Genomic DNA, 21,882 nt, shown 5'->3' on the forward strand with positions numbered 1-21,882 from the left:
CACTTATTTCAAGAAGCCATAGAAAATGACACTACTGTTCAGAAAACCATTGCTTTTGCTAGCCGAGTGCTAACAAAATCTGAAAAAAATTATTCCGTTACTGAATTAGAAGCTTTAGCTATCGTTTGGGCATTTAACAAATTCCGTTTCTTTCTTTCTGGTAAGCACGTAAAAGTATACAGTGATCATCGTGCATTACAATTTCTTATGTCTTCAAAATTAAATCATGATAGGTTAAAACGTTGGGCATTGTTTCTGCAAGAATTCCGCTTCACAATAGTCTACATTCCCGGCAAGGAGAACATTGTTGCGGAAGCGCTGTCACGCGCACCGGCTGGGCTTGAGAAAAGTAACACAGAAGGCAACCTCGAGAAAAATTTCAGTATTCTTTACATTCAGAAAGTCGCCTTTGAAAACTTCATCACCACATCTTTAAAGGACATTGCTCATGAACAAGATAAAGATCCGATTTGGAAAGATATCAAAAGTAAATGGCATGAAAAGACACACACTCAGATTCGGCATTATTACCTGGTTAGAAACAACATACTCTTCAAACGCTGCACTGTTGATGACAAGCTATGGGTACTTTGCATTCCAGACGATTTTGTTAATAAGCTCATTTGGTACATTCATTTCAGCTACGCACATTTTGGCCCACGAAAATGTTATCATATTCTTCGAACGACTTGTTATTTTAACAATATGGAAAAGAGAATTCGAAGAGTCTTGTCTATTTGTAAACTTTGTCAAAAGGCGAAACCATCTACTATCTCACATCGTGCTCCGTTATTTCCTATTATTCCTTCTAAATTAAAAGAATTTGCTGCTGTTGATCTCTTGGGACCCCTTGTCAGAACATCGAATGGATTTTCGTACGTTCTAGTCGCTGTTGAACTTACTTCAAAATTTGTTTCTTTCACTCCGTTACGTAAAGCCACTGGACGGTCTGTATCCAACGCCTTTGTTAAAAATTTCTTACGTGAAGTTGGACACGTTAGTAAAGTCATTTCAGATAACGGACCGCAATTCAGATCTGCTGTTTGGTCACGCATGCTTCGGAATCATAAAATCAAACCTGTTTTTATTTCATTGTATTCACCACATTGTAACCCGTCTGAACGGATTATGAAAGAAATCAATAAGCTTTGCAGACTTTATTGTCACAGAAAGCATCAGCATTGGGACAGATATTTACACTTATTTCAAAATGTGCTGAATGAAATGCCTCATGATTCCACTGCTTTACCACCTACTCTTGTACTGAAGAATGTAGAACCTCCGAACAGAATCAGAGAGCTTGTACCTTTCCCGAATACACGTAAACTTCGCCACAAAGACATAATTGATTTGGCTCTTAAAAATATAAAATCTGCAGCAGACAAAAGGAGAAAACTACACGGTAAAGCAAATGCAAAGAAATTATGTATTGGTCAGAAAGTTCTCATTAAAGCTCATTCATTGTCACATAAGAAGAAACACTTGAGTCACAAATTCTTTCTAGTTTACAATGGACCTTACAGAATCCGACGTATACCACATGATAATTGCGTTGAAGTTGAAACTCTGCGTACTAGGAAGAGTAAAGGTTTACACCACATTTCTCATGTAAAACCATTTATTGACAGATAATCTGCTTTTTAACTTAGTCTTTGCAATTTTCACTTCACGCTACTTGTACAATTTGTCACACTGAGAAACTGTTAACATGCAACTATGTTTTAAAGCTAACTAACCATCCAGTCAAGAACCAAGAGAAATTATTTAAACAGAAATTACGAATGCATTGTTATTGCGAACAGACGACACAGTGTAATTGTGTGTGTACATTCTTGCTTGTTAGTTGCACGATTAGAACATTTACCAGCACTGCTAATGAAATTTTCATGCAACATTTTGGTTTGCTTGAGAGTGGATTCAGGATTTGAAGTACTTTCTGTGAGATTCAAGATGACTTAGTATTTGGTTTCTTTGACAGCTACACGATTATATCACGATGTTACTAATGAGTGACAATTTACAATGTTGCTTTTGCGGTGTATCTGTTTTATATCTGCACAGTTTTTTCTGAATTCTTCTATAAAGTGAGACATGTTTTAGTGGTGACTTTTGTGCTATTGCTACAAGGAGACAGCCTTTTCCGTAGGACAACAATACGTTACAGCACAGTACTTTCTTCAGATGCTACCATATATGAGGAAGGTGATTACCTGTTTATATGTATATGAATAATGAATAGAAGATAGGGACTCTTGACTTGTGAAAAAGGTTGTTGGAAACCAAGAATCGTACTTTAAGAGTTATGAAATGTGTGTGTAAATGCGTGAATGAGACTGTCACTGCAGCGGAAACTGCTGTCGTAAATATTTCCGTAAGAAAGTGACCACCTGCACGTGCGTCGTCGGCACACAGCTGTGTCAGACACCTGGAGAACAAGCCATTAGAGTGAGGGCCTTTCCGGAAGCACAGGTAGAAAAACAAAAAAGGGGTTAACCAATGCTATTGACAATCCTTTGTAGAGGGCATCGCTAATGCGACACGCTCGTTACTTGAAAACATATGATTTTTGTAATGCGTTGGGGGCACACAGCTGTGTCAAACACCTGGAGAATAAGCCATTAGGATGTGCCTTTCATCGCTAATGCGACACCCTCGTTACTTAAAAATTTATGATATTTACTGAAATGCCTAACAAAATGACAAGAAATATTTTTACATCTGCACACCTGATTATGACAAGAGTCTTTGTACGAGAGTTGAGAGCCATTAACTTATGAAATGAAATGTCACATGACTACTGAATGATATTTTTATGCTTTGGTTTGTGTAATTGCTTATTTCATTTGATATCTGGTTTCCAGCTGTGTTGCAGCATTGCTTTTATAAAATGAGATGCATTTGCTAATGTGAACTCTTTCTGTCAACAGATCTATTAAATGATAATTTTGTAATCCACATTCTTTAAAGAAGGAGCACTTGGAAAGGAAAGAACAATACGAAGCAACTCGTAACAGTAACACTTAATTTTCTTTTCAGGTACATGGTAATATTTTTTTACAATAAGTTGTTATGGTGCACCACTTTAATTACATAGACATTAAGATGTGAATATGCATTTCCCTTGTCTGCATTGTTGTTTTTACTGTAATATTTTTTCTGCTTGAGCTATATCATGTTTAGGTATAGGTTGCTGCTGTTTGTCAGGCATAGTGTTACTGAATTTGACTTTGTGTTACTCTTCTAAGCTAGTTTTTCTTGTTTCCTGCATTGCCTTATATTAGTTGTAATATTGCACTTGCTTTGCTAATTTATGCTGCTTGCTTTGCCATTTCTATTTTTTGTCATTGATGTTTGTGTTAATTATTTTTTTTTGCTGCATTGCCTCGTCCCTTGGTATATATATCTGAGCTCAGTAGATTTAAGTTAGCTTAAGAGGGGGTAGACTATATAAGAAACTGACTATGGAGAATAGGTAAAGAATGCATTGCGAAGAAAGATTTGGGCCCCAATGAGTATTGTACAATCAGAAATAATTATTTTGAAAGAAATATGAATAGAATACAGTAACGAGGTATAGGTAGGATTTTCTTGTAAATAAATGATGGGGTAAGCAATATGTGAACATATAAATACAGAAAGCATGCTTGGATAGGATTTTTTTGGTGGAAGCAAAGGTTGAAATAAGACGAACGATCTATGGAATGAAGGGAGATCTCCAAGCAAAATACTGCAGTAAACCAAACCCTGTCCTTTCCTCTTTGCTGCTTTTTCCAAATATGTAATTGTGTGTTGTCCTTTCCTTTTGGTGTTATCCCACTATGTGTTTGTGTACCCTTGTGTATTTGTGTTTTTTTCCTGTCTTTATGTGTTTAGCTGATGAGAGCTATGTTGTAGAATTTTTCTAATATTCTGTTATTTTCTTTGTAAAGATGCTTAGACTTTATTTATTCTGCTTTGTTTTAATGCTCATGTGTGAAGTTGACGTTTCAAAAGTTATTCTGATCTTTTATGTATGTACTCATGTCATCATTCCTGTAACACTGATGTATATGTTTATTTCTATTCTTTTGTAAAGCCCCTATTACTACAAATATTATCTGTATTGTTATGTTTTTAATGATGTATTTTGTATCTTTGTAATTGTATTCTTATGTTATATAATTGTAATTGACACCAGTTCATCATATTATTAACTTGTAAGCATTCATTTCACTGCACACATTCTGTTGGTCATAGTATATGGACAATATGTGAGAAGTAGGGACTGTTAGTGTTTGCACGTGTGTTACTAATTCAGCAAGGGACTGGATAACAGCATTGCTGGTTCTAAGGACAATTCCCAAAAACTTTGTGCGTGCACAAGTGGTGGTTTATGGACTTGCTATCTTCTCTGCAAGACTCTTCGATGGTGATTGTGCACCTGCACAGTCGCAGCAGATGGCTGCTGGCCATCTCTACCAGGACTACAGTGGGTCTACACCTTTGCTGACTCACCAGTACCACAGTTTCTACAAGGACTACAGTGGGTCTACACCTTTGCTGACTCACCAGTACCACAGTTTCTACAAGGACTGCAGTGGGTCTGCACCTCTGGTGGCCCACCAATACCATACTCTCTACCAGGACTGCAGTTGGTCTGCTCTGTGATGACCTATCTACCAATATTCGTCAGAACTTCGAATGACTCTGCTGTGGGTTTGCTCCATTGTGGCCCATTACCTGTCAGCATTTCAAGAGTCAGCACTGTCTTTCCGTTGGAAGGACAACACTACTTCTTCAATACTACATGGAAATCCACTACTTCTGTGTGCAATTTCTTTTACTAATGAGAAACTGTAATTACTATTATGATGAACAATCTGGACTGTCTTTATGGACTGTGAGAAAATTTTAGCTGTTGACCAACATTGTATTAATAAGTGTGTGCATTTGATATCTTTGTGATTGTAATTATGAAAAATTTTTTCAAATCTGTATTGGCCAGTGCCCAACACCATTTGTAAAAATTTTTTGTGGGGAGCATGGGGGCTATGTAAGTTTGCTGTTTATGTTTTTATGTAAGTAGGCTGTTTATGTTTTCTTTATGTAAGTTTGCTGTTTATGTTTTTTTATTGGCAACGTTACGTAGCACTCTCTATATGAAAAGTTTGAATTGTTGTCTGCCATTGTTGTCATGAACTGCAATAGCTGGATGCGAACAGCGCGTAGCGCTGGGCAGTTGGAGGTGAGCCGCCAGCAGTGGTGGATGTGGGCAGAGAGATGGCGGAGTTTTGATAATTTGTAATACTGGATGTCAATTATGAATATTAAGGTAAATACATTGTTTGTTCTCTATTAATATCTTTCATTTGCTAACCATCCCTATCAGTAGTTAGTGCCTTCAGTAGTTTGAATCTTTTATTTAGCTGGCAGTAGTGGCGCTCGCTGTATTGCAGTAGTTCGAGCAACGAAGATTTTTGTGAGGTAAGTGATTTCTGAAAGGTACAGTTTAATGTTACTCAGGGCCATTCTTTTGCAGGGATTTTTGATAGTCAGATTGCGTTGCGCTAAAATTATTGTGTGTCAGGTTAAGCACAGTCTTGTACAATTATTCTAAGTGGACATTTCATATGTCAAAATGTTCTAAGAGGGCGTTTCAACAGTTCCGCACTGTCGCCTGATAAACAAAGTAAGAGCCTACGGAATGTCAGACCGGCTGTGTGGCTGGATTGAAGAGTTTTTAGCAAACAGAACACAGCATGTTGTTATCAATGGAGAGACGTCTACAGCCGTTAAAGTAACCTCTGGCGTGCCACAGGGGAGTGTTATGGGACCATTGCTTTTCACAATATATATAAATGACCTAGTAGATAGTGTCGGAAGTTCCATGCGGCTTTTCGCGGATGATGCTGTAGTATACAGAGAAGTTGCAGCATTAGAAAATTGTAGCGAAATGCAGGATGATCTGCAGCGTATAGGCACTTGGTGCAGGGAGTGGCAACTGACCCTTAACATAGAGAAATGTAATGTATTGCGAATACCTAGAAAGAAGGATCCTTTATTGTATTATTATATGATAGCAGAACAAACACTGATAGCAGTTACTTCTGTAAAATATCTGGGAGTATGCGTGCGGAACGATTTGAAGTGGAATGATCATATAAAATTAATTGTTGGTAAGGCGGGTACCAGGTTGAGATTCATTGGGAGAGTACTTAGAAAATGTAGTCCATCAACAAAGGAGGTGGCTTACAAAACACTCGTTCGACCTATACTTGAGTATTGCGCATCAGTGTGGGATCCGTACCAGATCGGTTTGACGGAGGAGATAGAGGAGATCCAAAGAAGAGCGACGCGTTTCGTCACAGGGTTATTTGGTAACCGTGATAGCGTTACGGAGATGTTTAACAAACTCAAGTGGCAGACTCTGCAAGAGAGGCGCTCTGCATCGCGGTGTAGCTTGCTCGCCAGGTTTCGAGAGGGTGCGTTTCTGGATGAGGTATCGAATATATTGCTTCCCCCTACTTATGCCTCTCGAGGAGATCACGAATGTAAAATTAGAGAGATTAGAGCGCGCACGGAGGCTTTCAGACAGTCGTTCTTCCCGTGAACCGTACGCGACTGGAACAGGAAAGGGAGGTAATGACAGTGGCACGTAAAGTGCCCTCCGCCACACACCGTTGGGTGGCTTGCGGAGTATAAATGTAGATGTAGATGTAGATGTAGAACCACGACCTGCAACAAATGATGATGCCCAAGTAGGTGTTTTAGCTGCTGTCGCGGTTAATCCGCACATCAGTAGCAGACACATTGCGCGAGAATCGGGAATCTCAAAAACGTCGGTGTTGAGAATGCTACATCAACATAGATTGCATCCGTACGATATTTCTATGCACCACGAATTGCATGGCGACGACTTTGAACGTCGTGTACAGTTCTGCCACTGGGCACAAGAGAAATTACGGGACGATGACATATTTTTTGCACACGTTGTATTCAGCGACGGAGAGTCGTTCACCAACAGCTGTAACGTAAACCACCATAATACGCACTATTGGGCAACGGAAAATCCACGATGGCTGCGACAAGTGGAACATCAGCGACCTTGGCGGGTTAACGTATGGTGCGGTATTATGGGAGGAAGGATAATTGGCCCCCATTGATGGCAATCTACATGGTGCAATGTATGCTGATTTCCTACGTAATGTTCTACTGATGTTACTACGAGATGTTTCAATGCATGACAGAATGGTGATGTACTTCCAAAATGAGGGTGTCCGGCACATAGCTCGCGTGCGGTTGAAGCGGTATTGAATAGCGTGTTTCGTGACAGGTGTATTTGTCGTCGAAGCACTATACCGTGGTCCGCACGTTCACCGGATGTAACGTCCCCGGATTTCTTTCTGTGGGGAAAGTTGAAGGATATTAGCTATCGTGATCCACGGAGAACGCCTGACAACATGCGTCAGCCATTGTCAGTGCATATGCCAACATTAAGGAACGCGAACTACTCGCTGCTGATAGGAATGTCGTTACACGTATTGCCAAATGGATTGAGGTTGACGGACATCATTTTGAGCATTTATTGCATTAATGTGGTATTTACAGGTAATCACGCTGTAACAGCATGCGTTCTCAGAAATGATAAGTTCACAAAGGTACATGTATCACATTGGAAGAACCGAAATAAAATGTTCAAACGTTCCTACGTTCTATATTTTAATTTAAAAAACCTACCTGTTACCAACCCTTTGTCTAAAATCGTGAGCCATATGTTTGTGACTATTACAGTGCCATCTATCACAAAGCGAAAAAAGTGGTCCAACTAACTCATATTTCTTTACATACTACGCAAATATGTAATAAAAAAAGGTGGTTCCTATTTAAGAAAACGCAGTTGATATCTGTTTGACCTATGCAGCGCCATCTAGCGGGGCAACCATAGCGCCATTAGGTTTCCCCCTTCTAGATAGACAAGTTTCGTTAATGGCTCAGGATAGAGATGATATAGCAAAGTGTTTCAGGTGAAAGTTGTAGGTGCCAAACAGGGTCAAGCAATGCTGCTAATGGTCAGGACCTTAAACGTGATTTTGAAGGCGATCCGGAGGTCAAAGTGATTTTTTAAAATAGGAAATCTAATATTTTATTTAAGATTTTCAAAGAGTAGCAAATTCTATGAACAAAATGATACATTAAGCAAGGTTGATCAGTGAAGGTCAAATAAGCTAATATGTTTTTAGTTCTACTAGAGATTAACTCAAAAAAGAGGAAAGATACAGCAAAATTCAATGTTAGGCACAAACTGGAAGGGGCACAAAGTATCATGTATCATTACCAATAACATGGCCTTAAAGGCAATTGTCGAAGGTGATTCTAAAGTTGAATTTTGTTTCACCAAAATCCCAATATGTGACGTTGGTTTGGAAAACGGATGAGAGATCTGACTTTTATGTTTTAATTAACGTGTTTACTGGCGAGAATAAATATATCACAAAATATAAACGATATTTGGACAATTGGAATACAGTACAAGTATAAATAAAGGTCAGATCATTGATTTGTAAGTCGTTGAGAGAGTACCCTCGCCTGTCATTGCTCGCGATGCCGCTTCTAATTTGTATCCAACATTGTATGCTGCTGTATCCTTCCTTTATTTCCAGTTAATCCATTCCATATCTAAAAACATATTTGCTTATTCGACCTGCCCATGATCTTCAATACTATATGATTTTATACGTAAAATTTGGCGCTCCTTTCTAGTCTTAAGTCAGATATTAGGGTTTTGATTTTAAAAATCACTTTAACATCCAGATCACGTGCAAGGTTAGGGCTATTAGTAGCAACGCGTGATCCTCTTTGCCACCCACAACCTGTATCTAAAACATTTTGCTTCATCTCATCTCTGTCCCTAGTTATTCCACATAACGGATTAAAATGCTCCACCCTGTATATAGGAATAAATGGAATACGCGAGTTAAGGGATAACTGGAGCATCTGAGCCCACAGTGCCATTCGAACTGAAGATTCTTACATGAAAAGAGGTTGTACCTCACTAGCACTGCCTAGAGACGGCTTTTACTGCTGGTAATCAGTTGCTCGTTGTAGAGATACAACAGAGGTGATGTTACCGGAACCGGTCCGGCAGGGGTAGAGCGAATGGTTTGTCAGAGTCACACTCACGTAATCACTGTTTCTGAACAATATTTTGCGTCTGTGCTCGGGTCGTACAATGGGGTGACTTTGCGAGGTGCAGCTGTTTAACAGGGAATGGAATTCGTAAGCACCACTAAACGAACGCTTGCATTGTGTTGTAATAGCTTAATGCGAACGCCATACATATATGGCTGCATATTTAAATGACGTAACAAGAAACAGTCTCCGGCAAAACCGTGTCTACGTCCAACTATCGGCAGAACTAATGAAAGATAATTCACCGACTTCGATGTCTCGGAAGCAACGAAAAATGCCCAGGGAAAAGAAAAGCCTTTTTCTTCATTTCAGAGAGACGACAGCGATTTCACTTTTTCTACATGGATACTCACCACACGATTGAATCGCAAACAACAAGTTTTGAAAATCTTCTCACCTTCCCATAGTATTTATGATCGATATAATTATTTGTCAGGTTCCGGCATCTCTTTGTTGTACTACCGGACTTGGGAGAAATTATTTCTCTGCTGTGACTTTTCGAATAACTAAAATCTTGACGCACTTCTGTGTGACACTCGTGCACAGCCAAGGACAACGAGACACAAAAGAAATACACGTATGTGTGAAATCGTGGGCGGACTGGCCATACAGGGGGGGGGGGGGGGGGCGTTCGCCAGCCGGGTCCCAGCCTGGGTGGGCCCCCTATAGAACCTGCCCACCCCCTGGTTTACGATGTACAGAGAAACGAGACGGAAAAATTTGAAAAATGATTGACCCTGAGTCCATCTCTGAAACGTGCCGCTGTTTTCGAGCTCAAAGAGCTCAGAACATTTCTTGTCATGATTAATGACGTCTTCGAACTCAGAAATAGAATTTCTTTGCTCATTTTCGAGCTATTTGACCTCTGAAAATACTTATGGCGCTTTTTCTGATTTTTAGAAACAATATGAACCTAGTGATTAACTGAAATGTGACACTCGATGTTGCTTTTTAGAACAAGTAACAATGGCTATTCAAAAATATATTCTTCACTCAAGGTACTTGAAAGTTACTTCGGGAAGGCGCTTTTCTTGTAGCATTATCTTCCAAATGAATTGACTGATTTTGACGGCATTAGGTGCGGTATTTTAAGTACTAGAAATTGTGTCCTTACAAAATTTTAGGTTCGCTGGGAAACTGGAAAGTTATTTCGAAAAACCGGATTTTTGGAGTTTTCTGATCGGCGATGATTTTTGACCATTTTTTTCTGACACGCGGAATTTGACGATGTCTGTTGAGAAAGAATTCTGATTGGATTCTCGAGTCAATCAACTGAGCCGTTTAAAAGACATTAAAAATAATTTTTTTTAAATTTTCATATTTGTATTTTCTTAAAAATTATTTCAAAATTTCAAGGAACCTGAGTTTAGTAAACGCCGCGAATGCCATTTCGATAGGTCAGTTCATTCACAGAAGTTTTTCCTTGACGCTATTTTTGTTCTGTTGTTGCAACTACAAAAATGCGTAATTTTTTTTCACCAGACGCTTTTTGGTTTATTGAGGTAAAGCATCATCTGTGGTCTGTAATTGAGTTTTTTATATTTTAATTTGCTTTTAGACTGAAAAACAGTTAGTTAAGAATATATTGATTTGTACTTAATGTACTTAAGTGGTTCTAGGCGCTTCAGTCAGGATCCACGCTGCTGCTACTGTCGCAGGTTCGAATCCTGCCTCGGGCATGGATATGTGTGATGTCCTTAGGTTGGTTAGGTTTAAGTAGTTCCAAGTCTAGGGGCCTGATGACCTGAGACGTTAAGTTCGATTGTGCTCATTGCCATTTGGACCGTTTGACTCAGAGTCATACCACCTTGCGGGACCGAACGGACTCCTCTCATGCCCTAGTCGTACGGCGCCACTGACGTCCTGCACGGCGTTGAGAGTGGCCCTCCTGTTCTCGCCAGTTCCGTATTCGTATCCCAGTTGCGAAATCCCGTGCAGATTTGCTGATGAATGTTCTAGAAAGGAAGTCCCTAGCACAAGAACGTTCGGTTGAGAAATCCCTCTCCTTTGCAGACATCTCCCAAAATCTCCAGTACGAGAAACTCAACGACGTTAGACGTTGTCCAAGTGTTTACTGAGCGATGTTCCTTACACACACCATTAATCGTTCCAGAAGCAGCCGCGTCACAACAAGCTTTGTCAGTTAATCGACTTAATGAATGTAGATGCAGATGTAGGTGTAGCTGTAGATGACGCCACAGCTGTGATCTTAGACACTCTGGGACCTGCTTCACTGCTGTGGAAGCTCGGCTTTGGGTAGCTCGCACTTTGATTTGGTGCTGGAATATGAGGGAGCGTAATAACGAAGGTATTGAGTCCGTAGCAACGACTTTTAAAAATTCTGATCTCGAGTTTTTGTAGACAAACGAAATACATCCTCTTAATGTACAGACTTGGTGTCACCTGTCGACTTCGTCCACTTCTTTGCTCGCATTTCTGCCGATGAAACCGACGTACTGGTTACCAGGGTCTGGTAGCGACGGCGCCGCGTCTGTTCCTCGTCAGAACCGGGGAGGTGGCAGGCAGGCGGCGCCGAGTCGGGGCTGCAGGGGCGATGCGGGGCAGTCCCCCAGCCAGCCGTGCTGCTGGCCTCCCCGGCGACGCGGCCAGTCTGAGGGTCGTCTTGTTTCCGGGACGTTTATGGCGCGATGAATGCCGGAGCTTCAAAAGCGTCTGGCTGTAACTACCGGCATTCCTGAATTGTCCAGTTTCTAGAAAATCAGACAAATATGTCCCTTTTGCTTTCCGCGGAGGCAGTTCGAGGGCGAGCACTACGAGCCACAGCTTGATTCTTTGAAATGTTTCAGCCGTCTCGTAACACTGCTGGCCTCCGTGCACACATCTGCATAAATACGTCGAAGCCTGAGGCGAATTTCAACAGAATAATTTTTGTGTTTAGTAACTTCGTGACCAGTAAACGAAATATTGGTTTTGGCAGTACTGCCTGCGATCATGTGATAGACTCTAATGACGTCACATTAGGACAAAAGTCTTTAGATTACGATCTTGCAGTCGTTTTGCTTACATTGTTGTTCAAAAATGGTCCAAATGGTTCTGAGCACTATGGCACTTAACTTCTGAGGTCATCAGTCCCCCAGAACTTAGAACTACTTAAACCTAACTAATCTAAGGACATGACACACATCCATGCCCGAGGCAGGATACGAACCTGCGAGCGCAGAGGTCGCGCGGTTCCAGACCGTAGTGCCTAGAACCACTGGGCCACTCAGGCCGACTACATTCTTGTAATTAACATTTGAACAATTGGTTGCTCACGACTTTCAGTCTGGCCTCGCACACGAGTCACTGACCGCTCTAGTAGGAGTAACAAGTAAGCCGGCAGTAAGAGAGCGCGACAGTGACCAGCTGCAGGAAGTCCTGTGGGGAAGGGCGTCCCTAGCAAAACAGAGGCCAGACGACGGCCTGGCAGTTCTGCAGCTAGGCTGGAATTACACGGCGACTCGGTAAACGAGCACCGTGTCAACAGCTACTTGACTCTAGCGTACTCTCGCTGTCTGGAGCCTCCAGCGACAAGATTAGCCCCTGTCTGGAGAGTCCTTGCAGTGCGACAAGATAGTAAAGCATGCACACTGGTGTACCTCTTGCCAGAACGAATACTGGTGACGAGACTTGACTGTAAAACAATATACGAGAGCGAGATGAAAAGTAATGCGTCCGAATTTTCTACAATGTTGTCAGTATCGGCTGAGGTATTACATACCGTGCACACCACTCGGTCAACTTTCGCACTTGGCTGCCGCTGCAGGGTTCCGGCTAGCAGAGAGTAACACGGCGGTGTGAGGCGTGACTGTGCCGGTGCGTGGGGAACAGCGGGCTGTAGTCGGCTTTGTGACAGCGGAAATCCTGCCTCCAATTGAAACTTTTGAGCGGAAGGGTAATGAAGTCCTTAACAGCATTGTGACAGCCGATGAAAGCTGGATTCGCCATTTTAACAACAGAGGATGAATGGAGTTCCGCGACAAAGGAGCAACGACGCGAAAAATGTTTTCTGGCCAGTTCAAGGTGTGACGCGTTTGGAATTCGTGTCTGAAGGCGGCGCCATAAAGTCATTTCCAGAAACCAAATGCTGACATACAACCCTCGACCAAAATACCTGGGAGTAACGCTTGACCGCATGCTCACCTTCAGAGCCCACCTGAAGAAGACAGCCCGCAAAATATAAGCAAGAAATAACATGATCCAAAAACTGACAGGAAATGGCTGCGGAGCGAATGCGATAACCCTTGTAAGTAGGCTGTTTAGGTTTTTATGTTGGTAACACCACGTAGCGCTCTGTATGAAAATCACTGACTGTGCTGTGTGCAGTCTGTGGCTGGGTGGCATTGTAGAAATATTCTCTATTGTAGTGGGCAGTTGGATGTGAACAGCACATAGCGTTGCGCAGTTGGAGGTGAGCCGTCGGCAGTGGTGGATGTGGGGAGTGAGATGGCGGAGTTTTGAGAGCGGAGAGCGGACGATCTGGACGTGTGTCCGCCAGAAAAAATAAATTTGTAAGACTGGATGTCATGAACTCATATATATATATATAATGACATTTGAACACTATTAAGGTAAATACATTGTTTGTTCTCTATCAAAATCTTTCATTTGCTAACTATGCCTATCAGTAGTTAGTGACTTCAGTAGTTTGAATCTTTTATTTAGCTGCCAGTATTGGCGCTCGCTGAATTGCAGTAGTTCGAGTAACGAAGATTTTTGTGAGGTAAGTGACCCATGAAAGGTATAGGGCTATTCTTTTGTAGGGATTATTGAAAGTCAGATTGCGTTGCGCTAAAAATATTGTGTGTCAGTTTAGTGTTGATCAGAATAAGTAAAGAGAGTAATGTCTGAGTACGTTCAGTTTTGCTCAGCTGTTTGAAAATCAAATAACGCAGAGGTTTATCAGCACAATCATTCATACATATTTCCAAGGGGACGTTTCACCCTCAGGACATCGGCCCTTTCTCTTGTCTATTCGGCAGCAGAATACAGCAGCTCTACGGGGTTAATTACTACTCATACAAGAGCAGTAGATCGTCAACTCAATAATACTATGAGGCTGATATCTTTACTCGTGGCCTCCGTGTGAAGCAGAGCCGCTCACCGCTCCCCACCTCTCCCTGCACCTCCTCACTTCAAAGTACAAACTGTGGAGGTTAAAACCATTTATAGGTATCACGTTGGTATTGCTCGCTTTGTTGACAGTCTCAGTCAAGAATAGCCTCCGACATTAGTAAAACCGAGAAACTGCAGGGAAGGACTCCTCACTCGAAATGGAGGAGAAAAGGTCTTGTGAACATGTGTCTGGAAACTGACAGCGTGGGTGCAATGACAACAGATCATCCCGGAACACAGTGCAGAGCTGCATCGCATCCACATCACAACAGGTGTTTGAAGTGGCCTCCATGGGACTGCAGGTGACAGGGACTGCAGCGGCTGCCGTGCAGGACACACGTAATCGTACTTTTGTGTACGCAATGTCGGCCGGCTACTTGCCCGTAGTTCGCACTGGGGTTCTTCTCAATACCCTGTAGAAACCGGTCCAGACCTGGTGCACGCAAATTCCGCCGCCTTACAAAGCCCTCCGTGTCATTGTAGCGGGAATGAAGCAAGTACTTCTCAGGTCGCTGTGTCACTAACCTGGAGTCTTGCTGCTTCGGTAGTCCCTCGTCGCACAGTAGTAGCGCTCAGGTGCCAGGTTCCACGTCGGTTGTGATCCTGCTGAAGTGGAGTGTTTCGGGATGCCACTTGTTAAATGTCAACAACAGTTTGTACTATAATAAAGAAGTTACTTTGACACACACTTCACAGAATTTTCAATATGGCGGCTCTGGGCTACGCCATTATATCAAAACATTAACACAATTCTCACTTTCCATACTCCTTATAGCCACTGCCCACCATACGAAGCGTTCTGATAACTAATACCTTCACTTCATATCTTGTTTAATAGTTGGAATATTTACTCGCGACCGTTCTTTTGGAACCGCTCCCAGTTACTCGACCGTGCGTTTTCAGTGGCGCCTCGCTACTTACTCACCCTGTCTTCCCATAGGACATTAGAGACCCCAACTTCCTCCCTCAGCCAATAAGGACACTTCGCTCGTTTCCTACACACACACGCACGCACACACACACACACACACACACAGGGTGGTCAGGAAATGTGTGAAATGCTTGTAGGGATGTTACAGGGCAGGCTGTACTGAGACATAAATGTTAAGAAAGAAATGCGATACGTTGCGCCGTTTCCGGGTTACTTAGCATTGAAGTTAGCCAATCAGATCGTCTCGCGCGTATATTCAAGTTTCAGCTGACGAGACAAAGCACTCGTTGGGCAGCACCGCCCCTGGCAGGCCGCTTGAATGGGAGCGCGCGACGGCCAGATTGGCTACATTCTATGCTAAATAAATCTGAATCGGAGCGATGCATCGAATTTATTTCTTAACATTTATGTCTCACTACAACCTGCCCTGTAACATCCCTACAAGCATTTCACACATTTTCTGAGCACCCTATATATACATCCAAACTTTCAGCCAATGGGCGTTCAGATCGCTGTTGCTAGGCCGATTTGACGTAACGTTTGCGGACATTGTGACGGAAGTTTGTCTCAGCACACTGTCTCAGATTGTAAGATGCTACTCCCGAATAGTTGGATCTTGTCCCTACTAAGGTTGCACAACATTGCCTCCTACGGTTATCGCATTAATGCTCCCTGCTGCAGATGTAGCCTGGGTGCTAGGTACCATTCCCGATCGCATAAATGTGCGCTATGTTGGCCTACACATGTGAAGGGAATGCACATATACCTTACAGCCCCTTTGCACGCTAGTCTGTCTTAAAGGACACACGATCACCATAACACCCAAAAACTACTTGAGATGTTGTACGACGTGGTTGTTGTCGGTGAGGACACTTGTGTCGGCACAGCCGTGTTGCCCCTCGACCTGACCGGACACAGCCTCCACCTCGGCACGACCGCCGGACCACTCCGCTGCTCGCAGCGCGCCGCGTCAGTCGCGCAGCCTGCGGCACACGAGGGGCACACGGCCCGCCGTCAGGCGAGCTCCCATCCGCCAGCGCCATCTACCGTGGCGGCGATGCACTTCCGGACACGTGTTCGTGGGACCGTTTCTCCAGTCAGGAAACCGTCCCTGCAGTTTATCGGTTTTATTGACGCTCACCCTGTACACAAGGCGTTCAGCTGGGGTAGTAAATATTTTGGCACCTGGTGTAGTAGACTGTTTATAAGAAAACATTCCACACACCATGTGCCAAAGCTTTAATGGTTACTTAGATGCAACTATTGCAATGTAACCCAACACAATACGCACAGAAAGCGTTAAGGAAGGTCAAAAGATCGAGTTCATTGCTGATATTCGTAAATTCAGTCTACGTCTTGAGTGCAGTTTAGAATTCCCCAGAAAACAGGGCGTGCACGTCTTTTGAGGTCGTCTTGTCGGCTGCACTTTCCATAATGAGAACGATCGGGACGTTCTGGTTGTCTATCACAGCACACCACACACCTGCAGAAAACACTTGGTGAAGATGTTTCTGCACTAAGCCAAAAGTTTTCCGTCTGACCACAGATGTGAGTTACGAGTGACGTTGATACCCTCATGAGTGAAAGTGGCTTCATCAGAAAACAGTACTAGTGAGATTGCTCGGCGATTTGCAATTAGCGAACGAGAAAACTACAATCCTTCACCATCAACTCCTTCTCCAGTGTGTGGAATCTGCTGTAAATGATAAAGACACAGTTGAAAAAATTCAGTTATTGTCAGCTGTACTGTGCCAATTCTTTCTGTAGATAGAGTAGCGTGGCGAGATGTTACGCTAACCTTTCCAAAGGACAGAGCACTTTCTTTACAATCAGTGACACCTCCTCCCCAGTACAAATAGAAGGTTAAATTTCAATCCAAGATCCTTTATTACGTATTCGTTCTATTGGCTGCGCGCAAATAACGGATCTGTCAGAATAACTCAGCCGTATGGCGCTAGTACCTGCATATAATGTCAGCTACCCTAAATCCAGTTTACTGTGCTCGTCAGTAACATCACTACACGTGGGATGTGCTGAACAGTTATTACTCGTCAGTGCATGTATTACCCCTGATAGCCAACGTGAAATGACTGAAATTTGTACTCATAGTATTTTAAAAATACACCTAAACACGATCTCTAATTCTGTCTCACAGTGTCTTGCAAAGGAAATCGATAATCCAATAACTCTTATGGGAATTATATCAACGTAATGTCACGCCTGCTGTGGTGTTATGAGTTAGAGTATTTACCATTCCCAGGGATTACTGAAGAATGGGATACAACCTGTCGACTTTGACAATGATGTCAGAAATTAGCAAAGATTGTGTGTTGCACAGATTTAACGGCAAGATGAATTTAGGATATTTGTGGTAAGTTTCTCTGGGACCGAACTGCCGAGGTCATCAGTCGCTAGGCTTACACACTACTTAATCTAACTTGAACTATCTTATGCTAAGGACAACACACACAGCAATGCACGAGGGAGGACTCGAACCTCCGATGGCGGGAGCCGCGCGAACCATGGCAAGGCGCCCGAGACCGCACAGCTACCCCGCGCAGCTGAGAGAAAAGAGATGGCAGACATATATCACGTACATTCATATTTCGAATATAAAGTATATCGCTTCTTTAAGTCCTAGTATCGCTTCTTTAAGTCCTTGAGCTATATAGCTCAACTGGAGAATTGGACACTAGTGCAAAAAAGAAAGGGAGAACAAGCTACAGATGTAGCGTTAGGCAGGTGTGCCTCGGTTGATGTGCATGAGTTGTATCCCGAACAGCTCGTCTTCATAGCTTAACTGCAGTACAGCATGAAAATTTAGCGTGTGTCGACTTTTTCGCTTTCGCTAGCACTAGTATGGTATTCTTCAATTGACCTATGTAGTTCAACAGAAGTTTGGGATACAAATGTTACAGGTGTTGCTTTTTTCGCCTCCGCTACTACTAGCATCCTATTCTTGAATTGATACTAGTTCTAGCAAAGGCGAAAATACCGACATAAGTAAAATTTGTATCCCTGACTTCAGTTGACCTGTATGGATCAACTGAAGAATGGGATACTAGTGCCAGAGCAGGCGAGAAATAGCGACCTACGTAAGGTTCGTGTCCCGTACTTCAGCTGACCTTCGTACCGCAACTGAGGTGCGGGATGCCAGTATTGCGCACGTCGCTTTTTCCGTCTTTGCTTGCGCCAGTATGCTATTCTTCAGGTGATCTATGTGGGTCGACTGCAGTGCGGGACACAAACTTTCCGTATGTCGGTCTTTTCGCCTTCGATGGTACTAGTATCGATGGAAAAATACCGTACTAATAGTAGTGCTAGGGAAGGCGATAAAAAGCGACGACTGTAAATTTTGTATTCCGTACTGCAGTTGACAGACCCTGCTTCAAGTCTTCCATATTCATAGGAATAGATAAATCCATTCCCACAAAAAAAAATCCAAAAGTAAAAATTGACCATAGTGAAAAACAATTCTTCCAAATTATCTCAACCTCACAAAAAATGAAAATAAGTACAGAATGAATTGAAACGACATTGATTTAATACAAGCGACAAAATGTCTAGCCCTGTCTTTTGAAAACACATTCATTTATTTCAGTTTACTATGATGACGTTACGCCACAAGATAAACGATTTATTATCTACGGCTCGACGACAAAGACATTAATATCTATGAGTGAACCATGACGTCATTGTTCAAAGCATCCCATCCTTCAGTTGACCCTATTTCCACTTTCCTTCACGATGCGAGATAACTAGGGCTACAGCTGATTATTTACCGCAAAACAATGACATTGATCGGTAAAATGCTCTACTGCTGAACGCGGGTTATTACTAAGAAAACCGCAATGCCCATCAACATGCGTCTCAAATATTTAGCGTAGCTACGACTAATTTTACTTACGGTAAGCATTGAACTAAAATCTATCAGACGTTAAATACAAACTCGTCTCTTTTTACGAGAATTCAGATTGTAGCAGTTAAAGTTATAATTTTACTATAAACCAGCAATACAGCTCTGTGATAATATTAACTTCGATAATCTCTGATCTCCCTTTGTTAATATGCCTTTTATTATCTTCATCTCTTTAAGACTTTCAAATAACCTTTTTATTATGAACGTTATTATTTTATATATATATATATAGGTGTATACGCGTTATCCGGCGACATCATTGAGGTAAGAATTTTCAGTTTATTTAGAAAGATTTTTCAGGGCCATGACACAGCACTGCTGACGTCCGGATTTACCAGTTTAGATTAACAGTCAGTTAATCATTGGAAGGTTACATTACGAGATTTCAGTTGAAATGTTATATATAAGTCACGTTTTTATTGAGAGGTTAGTCACCTTATTACTGCGATGTTATGGAATTTATCTGTTGGGAGGTTACAAGCTTCAATTATCTTCTAGTTTGAACCGCTTCTGCTCAAGGCCACACTCCAGATAATTACCTTCTGACACAGCTTTGTAACTCATAAATTTAAATTAGAAGTAACTCCTCTTCTTCCTCACTATACCTGCTCTCAGAGCTGCCAATTTTCAGATAGTTGCCAGTACGCCGTCTGAAAGTCCTGGCCACCTCTTGTTTCAAATTGTCCACAACTCATATTGTTAGTCTCCTGATTTTCTTCATTTTCTTCATTTTCAATTTACAAACATTTAATTGAATCGGTAACTAAGAAAAGGTCATGAGTCCAATGTTTCACAAATTCAGATTTCAGTACTTTTGCATTCTCCATCTGTAGAGGCATGTATCTGTGTTGAGAACGTCATGATTTTCTGCCTTTAAAACCAAAAATGTCGCTGCCAAAATTTTTAGTTAGTATGAAAATGTCATGAATCCAAGACTCATGACGTGCTCATACAACACTCATGCTCATAAATTAAGGATAATTGCAGAATGTAGTGCCACACAACTTGGCACTACACAAAACTGGAGCTAATAACATAGGCACAAAGGGAACACACGACACAGATCTGTAAGTCCACGGTATTCGTGAGAAGCTGAGAAAACTGTCCCAAAATACATGTGCTCCAAAACCCCACTGTTTCCTGCGCATGAACCCCGACATCAATATGGGGTATGATCACCATGCACTTGTACACAGGCGGCACAATGGGTTGTCATACTCTCTATCAGGTGGTCGAGCAGCTGTTGGGGTACAGCCTCCCATTCTTGCACCAGTGCCTCTTGGAGCTCCTGAAGTGTCCTATGAGTTTGAAGACGTACAGCGATACGTCGACCGAGAGCATCTCAGACCTGTTCGATGGGGTTTAGGTCTGGAGAACAGGCAGCCCACTCCATTCGCCTGATATCTTCTGTTTCAAGGTACTCCTCCACGATGGCAGCTCGGTGGGGCCGTGCGTTATCATCCATCAGGAATAAGTTGGGACCCACTTCACCCCTGTAAAGGCGGACTAGTCCGTGAACATAACCTGTTACCACTGTTCCAATAACCATGTACTGTGTTCTTGACACCAGGGTTTACGGGCTCTCCTGTGACCATGGGTCAGTGAAATGCACCTTGCAGGTCTCTGGGAGAATAAACCGTGTCTGTTCAGTCGTCTGTAGATTGTGTGTCTGGCGACAACTGTTGCAGCGGCTGCGTTAAGGTCCCGAGCAAGGCTACCTGCAGTACTCTGTGGCCGTCTGCGGCCACTGATGGTGAGATATCGGTCTTCTCGTGGTATTGTACACTGTGGACGTCCGGTACTGTAGCGCCTGGACACATTCCCTCGTCTGCTGGAATCGTTACCATAATCTTGAGATCATACTTTGTGGCACACGGAGGGCCCATGCTACGACCTGTGGTGTTTAACCAGCTTCCAGTCGCCCTAGTATTCTACCTCTCATAATGTCATCAGTAGGTGTTCTTTGAGCCATTTTCAACACACAATCACCATTAGCACGTCTGAAAAGTCTGCACACTTGTTGCACCGTACTCTGACATGCACCAACACACCTCTGCGTATGTGGACTGCTGCCAGCGCCACCGTGCGACGATCGCAGGTCAAATGCACCGAATGGTCATACCCCGTCGTGATTTACACCCGAAAACCGCCCACCAAAGCGTTGTTTCACCGTGTATCAGCATTATCCTTAATTTATGAGCATGATTGTACATTTTCTCATAAGTTTTGTGTAATATTTTTTTAAATCACCGGAAGTATCCTATGGTTTATGTCCCTACATAAACAACAATCAAATTTTGCCGGTACCGATTTCATGATCTATTGTTGGCACCACATTGTAAGACAAATCTTGTGTGGTTGTTGTCTAATTAATCATTAGTAGCGGCAATTTAATCAGAAAAGAGAGCATGGACTCAAATAAAGAAGGTAACAGCCATAACAACACGAAAGGCATACGGCATTATGATAAATACAAAGACATCATAATAAAGAAGGCTAGATATCGAGGAGAAGCGTACATTAACTACAAAGGACAAAGCATTCCTGCAACTGGTGTGCTGGAAAAAAAATTCAATTCTTTACTATCTGGTGGCACTCTTTCCTACCTTGCCATGAGGTGTTTGGGGGTATAAGAAGAAAGTTACGACGAACTGATAGAGTTTACATTGTGAAAGTGTTTATTGAACGTATTCTTCAATCTGCCAATAAACAGAACTCATTCATTGCCAACTACCTTGAGGAAAACATT

The sequence above is a fragment of the Schistocerca cancellata genome, chromosome 11, assembly GCF_023864275.1.
Source record: "Schistocerca cancellata isolate TAMUIC-IGC-003103 chromosome 11, iqSchCanc2.1, whole genome shotgun sequence".
NCBI lineage: Eukaryota > Metazoa > Arthropoda > Insecta > Orthoptera > Acrididae > Schistocerca > Schistocerca cancellata.